The 10,451-nt window shown below is 36.6% G+C and overlaps 1 non-coding gene across 1 annotated transcript; it reads left to right on the forward strand.

The window, feature by feature from the left end:
• The first annotated feature begins 981 nt into the window (after positions 1 to 981).
• Positions 982 to 1,088, forward strand: LOC133767420 (U6 spliceosomal RNA). Its single transcript, XR_009866885.1, has one exon. It is a non-coding gene; the product is annotated as a U6 spliceosomal RNA (small nuclear RNA).
• The last annotated feature ends 9,363 nt before the right edge of the window (positions 1,089 to 10,451 follow it).

Raw genomic sequence — 10,451 nt, forward strand, 5'->3', positions numbered from 1 at the left:
TGAACAGAAAAGTGATAAAGAAGTAGATTTTCCAGATAAATGGAACACATCCCCAATTTGCTTTAATTTTTAAAATATTCATATGTACACATTCAACTTCTATATATATACATACATATATTCAATTTCTACAATATATATATAAATAGGTAGATAGGTATTTTCTAGCCTCATTTTAATGGAAGATGTTGATCATACATTCTCTTTACTTTTTTCCTTAAGGGTGTTATCTTTTGGAATTTTTTTTTTTTAAGGGAAAGGGTTTATTGGAGAATACCCTACAGACCGGAGTGAAGGGGCGGCGAAGGAAAAAGAGAAGGAGACTGTAAGAGAGAGATAGAGAGGAGAGAGGAGGGAGGAGAGAGACGAGAGGAAGAGAAGCCAAGAGAGGCCAATATTTTGGAATTTAGAATAATTTATATATTGACACCAATCTTGTTCAAAACATAGACATAATATTACAGTTTCTTGGTTAGTATAAAGACTAATGGAGTTCTTGAACATCTCCTATTCTGTTGCTAGAAACTAATACTTTTGTGACTAGTACTTGTATTTCATGTCTGTTATTAATTCAGTTATATTGTAGTTCTCTGTCTTCCCCATTAGAATGTGAATTCATCAAGGAAAGAGGCTATATATTATTTATCTGTTTAAAAGTGAATTAAGGCCGGCACCGTGGCTCAGCAGGCTAATCTTTCGCCTAGTGGCGCCGGCACACCGGGTTCTAGTCCTGGTCGGGGCGCCGGATTCTGTCCCGGTTGCCCCTCTTCCAGGCCAGCTCTCTGCTATGGCCCGGGAAGGCAGTGGAGGATGGCCCAAGTGCTTGGGCCCTGCACCCCATGGGAAACCAGGAGAAGCACCTGGCTCCTGGCTTCAGATCAGCACGGTGCGCCGGCCGTAGTGCGCTGGCCGCGGCAGCCATTGGAGGGTGAACCAACAGCAAAGGATGACACGCAAATTCGTGAAGCATTCCATATTTTTGTGCTCACTTCGGCAGCACATATACTAAAATTTGAACGATACAGAGAAGATTAGCATGGCCCATGCGCAAGGATGACCAACGGCAAAGGAAGACGTTTCTCTCTGTCTCTCTCTCTCTCTCACTGTCCACTCTGCCTGTCAAAAAAAAAAAAAAAAAAAAAAGTGAATTAAGCCAGTGCCGCAGCTCAACAGGCTAATCCTCCGCCTGCAGCGCCGGCACCACAGGGTTCTAGTCCCGGTCGTGGCACCGGATTCTGTCCTGGTTGCCCCTCTTCCAGGCCAGCTCTCTGCTGTGGCCCCGGAGTGCAGTGGAGGATGGCCCAAGTGCTTGGGTCCTGCATCCACATGGGAGAACAGGAGAAGCACCTGGCTCCTGGCGTCGGATCAGCGCGGTGCACCGGCCTCAGTGGCCATTGGGGGGGTGAACCAATGGAAAAAGGAAGACCTTTCTCTCTGTCTCTCTCTCTCTCTCACTGTCCACTCTGCCTGTCAAAAATAAATAAATAAATTAATTAATTAATTTTAAAAAAGTGAATAAACCACCATCTTCAACATCTACATTCCAGGTGGCTGGTTGGTGTCCTAGCTGCCTCATTTCAGATCCAGCTCCATTAGGATCATGGCCTACGCGCTTGGGCCCCTGACACTCATGTAGGAGAACTAGAAGAAGATTCTGGCTTCTGGCTTCTGGCTTCAGCTATGGGGGCCATCTGGGGAGTGAGCCATCAGATGGAAGCTCTCTATCTCTTCCTCTCTGGCTGTAACTCTCTTTCAAATAATTAAGTAAATCTTACAAAAAAAAAAAAAAAAAAGAGAAGTGGCACTCTCAGAGAAAAATCCATGGATGTCTATAGCTTAAGAGATTTGAAAAAGCTAATGTTAATAGTTAGAGTTGTTAAAAGTTGAAAATTCTGGAAATGTTATATTTATTGAGGGAAAATGATTATATTTACTTTCAATGTAGAGGATATTGGAAATAGAATGGAACATTGTTTTACATTAGCATTTTTATGTAGCTAGAATTATTTTGTTAGCTTAGGCGAATACAATGCCACATTTAAAATTGTTTTTCTTTAAAGACAATCAGGTTTGGTACACATATATTAAATTTTTTTTTCTATGATATCCCAGGGTGCTAAACATTACTTTATCCAATAACTAATATTTCCTTCCTTTTTTGAGAGAAAATAAATACTTTGAACAGATGGAATAATTAGCAAACACCAGGATATTATTGTTTCTCATTCTCCAAAGTGATAAATAGATACACAAAGCATACATTTTCAGCAAAGGTGTTGAATAAAAACAATTCTGTTTCTTCTTTTTTTTTTTAATGAAGAAATTCATTCTCAGAAATTGATTATTTTAAATGCTTTTTGGAAAGTTCTGAATGCTAATATGGAAAGTCTAAACTATGAAAGTGGGTACAAAAGAATGCATTCAAGACAATGTTTTCATTTTATACTGCATACATGTGGTAGTGCACATGAATCATAAGTATACAGCTTTTTGGACACTATGGATTAATAGGCTCCTATAACACCTACTACTGTACACATCAAGCCCTCCCTTCTTATTCCTCCTAGTGAATACCTCCAGGTTCACTATAGCGAACATTTTCACTAAGTGTTATTCATTCTTTTATTTTCATATAACGGAATGATATACTGTGTTCTTTAAAAAAAAAAAACCTCAGTATTACCTCTGTGGGGGTTGATCCATGTTGTATACAGCAATACTTTGGCCTTTGGGGCTATATAGCAGTAAACTTTATAAACATGCCATCATTCTTGGTTATTTTGTTTTTGCTTTTTCATTTATGCCTTTTGACCAAAATCTCCCACTTCTTCCCTGTGTACTAGCTCCCAGGCACCATGTTTTCCTATTAATTATATTGAGTTTGGCTGTAAGATCCCACGTATACAGTATGTGTCTTTCTGTGTCTCACTGAGCATGCCCCACCGGTTCAGCCATGTTTGTGCAAATGGCAGACTTAAAAAAACTTAATATTCCTGTGTGTTTATCATATTTTCTGTATAAACTCTCTCTAAATCTTGGCTGTGATAAGCATGAGACTGCACATACCTCTTTGAGATAGTGATTTTATTTTCTTTGATATATATATATATATATACATGTATATATGCATACAAATATATACATACACACACACACACACACACATACAGACATGAGATTTTCAGATCATAGGGTGGCTCCGTTTTTAACTTTCCGAACAACATCCATGAAAGCTATACAAGGTTACAGTTCTCCTTTACTCCCAATCCTTACCAACATTAATTCTCATTTGATTTTTTGATAATATCCATATAAGAGATATGAGGTGATATCTCATTGTAGTTTTGATTTACTTGTTCCATAGTTCATTAAACAAGACTTTTGTTGATACGTGTTTGTGTTGTTGCTGGGTTCTGGGTTAAGTACATATCTTTTATATACATATTCATATATCTTCGTTACATACTAAAATGAAGAATTATTGATCAAACACACTGCATATATTAAGCTTTAGACAAATAGTCTTTCCCAGTGACTGAACCAGCTTAACATTTTACTAGTCACATGAATTTCTCTAGGTTTTTTACAAAGGTGTTATTGGTTTTTGTAATTTTAGTCATTTTTCTAGAAGTTATTCCATCTTTAGTCTACCATCCATCTAGTATTATTTATATATTTTGGATATGGTAAAAGGAAGTAATCAAGACTCATTTTCCCCCATGATTTTTAAAATTTATTAAAAACGACTTATTGACAAAGTCCAATTTGTTATTGTTTACTTTCATTGCAACAGTGTTTTTGTCATATTTCATGTGACTATCTTTATGTGGATATGTTTCTTAACTTTGTTCTGTTTTGTGTTTCTGGCAGAAAACTTCTTTCTTTTGTCATTGGTTCTATTATGGGTTCCTAGAAAAACTATTGGCAAAGTTGATTATTTCCAATGTATCCTTACCTCTTTTCTACTCAATATTTATTCATCTCTTTCATCTATTTTCTTTGAGTTCAGTCTGCAATTTTACCAGATACTTTCAGCATGTCTTAAATTATCATTTATAAATAAGTAGAGATTTACACAATATTTGCAAAAGTAGATCAAGGTTCCTATCAATGTAATATCTAGTTTCACTAAATGTTAACATCTTATGTGACTATATAGCACAATCATGAAATCAATATTGATACAACATGTAATTTTGCCACTTCTGTCACACATGTTGTTATTTTCAAGTTCGGGATCAAATCTAGGACCATATATTGCGTGTATTTTATTGTACCTTCATTTACTTTCATTTAGGCAACTTTCTTTGTCTTTCCTGAGCTTGACATTTTTCAAGAATGCTGGCCTGTTATTTTGGAAGATGCCTCTCAATTGGGTTTTTTTGGAAGTTTCTTCATGATTAAATTCTGGTTATTCATTTTTTCTATAAATATTGCAGAAAGTATGATGTGACCTTCTCAGTGCCTCCTATCAGGAGATGCATGAGGATGACATATCTCCTGACTGATGAAGTTATATCTTATCACTGGAATGAGATGCAGTCCACTAGTTTTCTTCCCTATAAATTTATACCTCCATAGTTAATAAGTATCTGTGAAGAGATTGCTTGAGAAAATGTCAATATCCTGCTTTATTCCATTATGTGCGCACTAATTTTGGCCTCCTTCATTGACTCTTGCCTCTGAAACAGTTATAATCATTGTGCTTGTGAGATAGTGATGTTTTATTTCAATTATTCCTTCCATATTTATGAGTTGGAAGTCTACTGTAAGGATGAGCTATCTTATCCATATTAATTCACTAAATTGCCAATTTAAATTATGAATTAAAGTATATTTATTTTATTCCATGAGATAAACTCCATTATTATCATTATTTAGTTTGTTGTTCACATTGTTCTGAAAATGGTTGCTGCAGCACCCTTTGGATTTCTGCCTGTGTCCCTCTGACATGTCATCAATTTTGGAGCACTTACTCTTTAGCATGACAAGATGTTGGGGGTTCACCTTGATTCACTTCTTCTTCTTACTCTTCATCCCTAACTGATTCCTAAAGTAAGCCAATAAGCTCTTAAAAATGTTAATGTATGACATACAATGGTTCCCCAACCCTGCTTCATCCACAGTTTCACTCTTTTTTGTTTTCAGTTTCTTGCAACCTAATTTGCTCTAAAAATACTCAATGGAGAATTTTAGAAATAGAAAAGTCATAAGATTGATGATGCAAAATGCATACCATTCTGAGTAATGTGATGAAATCTTATCATGTCCTACTCTGTCTCACCTGGGTCATGAAACATCCCTTGGTCCAATGTATCCAAGCTGCAGATGCTACTTACAAGTTAATCACTTGGTAGCCATTCTGTTATCAGTTTGACTATTTGGTATCAGAGGGCTTATGTTCAAGTAATGATTATTTTATCCAATAATAAAACCAAAGCATAAAGTAGTGATGTGGGCAGTTTTATCACAGTATGTTGTGACAGTTGTTCTTTTTATATTTTTATATTTTTTAAAATTTAAATTATACATGTTTCATGTATTTCATATATATAGATTTAAGAACATAGTGATACTTCACATACTACTCTCCCTCCTACCTGTGCCCCAACCCTTCTTCCTCCTCCCTCTCCATTTCCCATTCTTAATTGTTACTAACATCTATGTTCAGTTTACTTAATGATCGTAAGGTTAACCCTAAACTAAGTAAAGAGTTCAACCAATAGTATGAAAAAAAATCACTGTTCCACAAAAGAAGAGATAAGGACTTTAAACAGTCATCAAATCTCAAAATGTACATTTCACTTCAATACATTACATTTTTTTATTTATTTTTTTTTCTTTTTTTTTTTTTGACAGGCAGAGTGGACAGTGAGAGAGAGACAGAGAGAAAGATCTTCCTTTTGCCGTTGGTTCACCCTCCAATGGCCGCCGCGGTAGCGCGCTGCGGCCGGCGCACCGCGCTGTTCCGATGGCAGGAGCCAGGTGCTTCTCCTGGTCTCCCATGGGGTGCAGGACCCAAGGACTTGGGCCATCCTCCACTGCACTCCCTGGCCACAGCAGAGAGCTGGCCTGGAAGAGGGGCAACCGGGACAGGATCGGTGCCCCGACCGGGACTAGAACCCGGTGTGCCAGCGCCGCAAGGCGGAGGATTAGCCTGTTGAGCCACGGCGCCGGCCAATACATTACATTTTTTAAGTACTCCATTAGTTACCCCAGATCAGGGAAAATATTTGATATACATCTTTTTTGGTACTAGCTTATTTCACTAAGTGTAATGGTTTCTAGTTACATCCATTTGTTGTAAAAGACAGGATTTCATTTTTTAACAGCTAAACATATATCAAGTATTTTATCCAATCTTCAGTTGATGGACATATGGGTGGATTTCATATCTTAACTATTGTGAATTGAGCTTCAATGAATATGCTGATTTGTTTTGGTTTGGTTAAATTCCAAGGAGTGTGATGGCTAGTTCATATGGTAGGTCTATATTCAAATTTCTGAGGTCTTCCATAGTGGCTAGACCAGTTTACATTCCCAAAACAGTGGATTAGGGTACCTTTTCCTCCACATCCTTGCTAGCTTTTATTGTTTGTTGATTTCTGTGTGAGAGCTACTCTAAGTGGGGTGAGGTGAAATGTCATGGTTTCGATTTGCATTTCTTTGATGGATAGTGATGCTGAACATTTTTTTCAAGTGTCTGTTGGACATTTGAATTTCTTTTCTTGAAAAATGCCTGTTCAAGTTCTTAGATCATTCTTAACTGGATTATTTGTTTGTTGTTGCTGTGTTTTTTGAGCTCTTTATATATTTTGAATATTAACCCTTTATCAGTTGCATAATTTGCATATATCTTTATCCCTTCTGTTGGTTGCCCCTTAACATTGCTGAGGGCTTCTTTTGCAGTGCAGAAGCACCTTAGATTGATGTAATCCCATTGTTCAATTTTGATGTAGATTTCCTGTGCTTCTGGGGTTTGCTCCAAGAAGTTTTTGCCAATACTAATGTCTTGCAGAGCTTCCCCATTGTTCAATAATAATTTGATGGTATCTGGTGGTATATTTAGGAGTTTCATGAATTTTGAATGGATTTTTTGTAAGGTGTAAGGTAAGATTCTAGTTGCATACTTCTGCACAAAGAGATTTTTTTCCCAGGACCATATGTTGAAAAGACTGTTCTTATGCCGGGGATTGATTTTAGCTCCTTTGTCAAAAATAAGTTGCTTGCAGATGTGTGGATTGATTTCTGGAGTTTCTATTCTGTTCCATTGATCTATGTGTTGTTTTTGTGCCAGTGCTGGCCTGTTTTGATTATAACTGCCCTGCAGTATGTGTTTTTTAAGTAAACTTTTATTTAATAAATACAAATTTCTTAGGTACAGCATTAGGAATATAGTAGGTCTACCCCCCCATGCTGCCCTCCCACCCTAACTCCCATCCCACATCCTACTCCTTCTCCCATCCCATCTTTCATTAAGATTCACTTTTAATTATCTTTATATACAGAAGACAAACTCTAAAAAAAACTCTAAAAAAAAAAGAAGACAAACTCTAAACTAAGTAAAGATTTCAACAGTTTGCACCCACAGAGACAAAGTATAAAGTACCATTTTAAAATATGTTTTACCATTAATTCTTATAGTACAACTCATTAAGGACAGAGTTCTTACATGGGGAGTAAGTGCACAGTGATTCTGGTTGTTTGTTTAACAAATGACACTCTTATGTATGACATCAGTGATCACCCGAGGCTCTTGTCATGAGCTGCCAAGGCTATGGAGGCCTCTGAGTCCACAAACTTGGTAATATTTAGACAGGGCCATAAGCAAAGTGGAAGTTCCCTCTTCCCTTCAGAGAAAAGTACATACTTCTTTGATGGCCCCATATTACCCCTGGGATCTCACTCACAGATATCCTTCATGTAGATCATTTTTTGCCACAGTGTCTTGACTTTCCATGCCTGAAATGCTCTCATGGGATTTTCAGCCACATCCCCATGCCTTAAAGGCTGATTCTGAGGTCAAAATGCTGTTTAGGGCATTTGTCATTCTATGAATCTGCTGTGTGGCCTGCTTTCCATGTTGGAACATTGTGTTCTTTTTAATTCTATCGATTGTTATTAGCAGACACTTGGTCTTATTCATGTGATTCATTTGACATTTATTCTTATCTATATGATAAGATATGCACTTAAAATGATCACTTTAACATGTCAGATGGAATGAGTACCACCCAGCTTAATGGAATTTGAAGTACCATATCAAGTTTTTAGTTTTACCCTTAGGGGTAAGTCCATGGGAATGTGTGCCAAATTATATATATCCTCCATCTCTTATTTTCACTCTTATGTTTTACAGGGCTCTGTTTTCCATTGGATTTAAACATCTATGTATAATTCTGAGTTAAGTAAAGATTTCAACCAATGGTATTAAGCAGAAAAATAAAATAGTTAAAAATTAAATTAATTAACTGTTCCTCGACAGTCAAGACAAGGGCTATTCAAGTCATTGCTTCTCACAGTGTCAGTTTCACTTCTACAGGTTTCCTTTTAGGTGCTGTTATTTGTCACAGATCAGGGAGAACATATTTGTTCCTTTAAAGCTTTTTTCACTAAGTATGTTGTTTTCTAGATTCATCCATTTTATAGCAAATGACCAGATTTTGCCTTTTTTTTTACACCACTGTGTAGTATACCATAGAGGATGTATCCCACAATTTCTTTATCCAGTCTTTCATTGACAGGCATTTATATTGATTCAATGTCCTAGCTATTGTGAAATGAGGCGCAATAAACATGGAGGTGTGGATAGCTCTTTTATTTGCTGATTTCATTTCTCTTGGGAAAATTCTAAGGAGTGGAATGGCTGTGTCATGTAGCAGGACTATATTCGGATTTCTGAGGTATCTCCAAACTGTCTTCCATAGTGGCTTTGCCAGTTTGCATTCCCACCAACAGTGGATTAGGGTACCTTTTTCCGCACATCCTTGCCAGCATCTGTTGTTGGCAGATTTCTGTATGAAAGTCATTCTAACTGGGGTGAGGTGAAACCTCGTTGTGGTTTTGATTTACATTTCCCTTATGGCTAGAGATCCTGAACATTTTTTCATGTGTCTGTTGGCCATTTGGATTTCTTCTTTTGAAAAAGGTCTGTTTAAGTCCTTGGATATCTTAAGTGGGTTGTTTGTTTTGTGGTTGTGGAGTTTCTTGATCTCTTTGTAGATTCTGGTTATTAATACTTTATCAGTTGCATCGTTTGCAAATAATTTTTCCTGTTCTTTCTACTGCCTGTTCACTTTCCTGAGTGTTTCTTTTCTGGTGCAGAAGCTTCTTAATTTGATGTAATCTCATTTGTAAATTTTGGCTCTTATTGCCTGTGCCTCTGGGGTCTTTCCCAAGAACTTTCTGCCTTTGCCAATGTCTTTCAGAGTTTCCCCAATACTCTTTAATAATTTGATGGTGTTGTGTCATAGATTTAGATCTTTAATCCATGTTGAGTGGATTTTTGTATGAGGTATAAGGTTAGGGTCTTGTTTCATACTTCTACATGTGGGAATCCCGTTTTCTCAGCACCATGTTTGAAAAGACTGTCCTTGCTCCAGGAATTGGTTTTTAGCTCCTTGATCAAATATAATTGGTTATAGATGTTTGGATTGATTTCTGCTGTTTCTATTCTGTTCCACTGTTCTATCAATCTGATTTTTTACCAGTACCAGACTGTTTTTATTTTAACTACCCTGTAGTATGTCTTGAAATTTGGCATTGTGATGCCTCTGGCTTTGTTTTTATTATATAAGATTGTCTTGAATATTTGAATTCTCCTGCGGCTCCATATAAATTTCAGCATCCTTTTTTTCTAGATCTTTGAAGAATGTCTTTTGCATTTTGATTAGTATTGCATTCCATATATAAATTGCTTTTGGAAGAGTGGACATTTTGATGATTGATTTATCCAATCCCTGATCATGGAATATTTTTCCATTTTTTTTGTATCGTCTTCTATTTCTTTCTTTAATGTTTTATTCTAATCACAGAGATCTTTGACATCATTGGTTAAATTTATTCCAAGTTACTTGATTTTTTGTAGCTATTATGAATGGGATTGTTCTTGATTTTTGTGTATTGACTTTTTATCCTGCTACATTACCAAACTCTCCTATGAGTTCTGATAGTCTTTTAGTGGAGTCTTTTGGATCCTATATGTAAAGAATCATGATGTCTGCAAATAGGTTTACTTTGGCTTTCTCTATCTTTAATTTCTTTTTCTTGCCTAATGGCTGTGCCGAAAAATTCCAGTACTATATTAAACAGCAGTGGTGAAAGTGGGCATCCTTGTCTGGTAACAGATCTCAGTGGGAATGCCTCCAACAATTCCGCAATCAATATGATTCAGGTCATAGTTATGTCATAAATTGCCTAGATTGTGTTGAGGAATGTTCCTTCTATACCCA

The sequence above is a fragment of the Lepus europaeus genome, chromosome 9 (assembly GCF_033115175.1).
Source record: "Lepus europaeus isolate LE1 chromosome 9, mLepTim1.pri, whole genome shotgun sequence".
Classification (NCBI taxonomy): domain Eukaryota; kingdom Metazoa; phylum Chordata; class Mammalia; order Lagomorpha; family Leporidae; genus Lepus; species Lepus europaeus.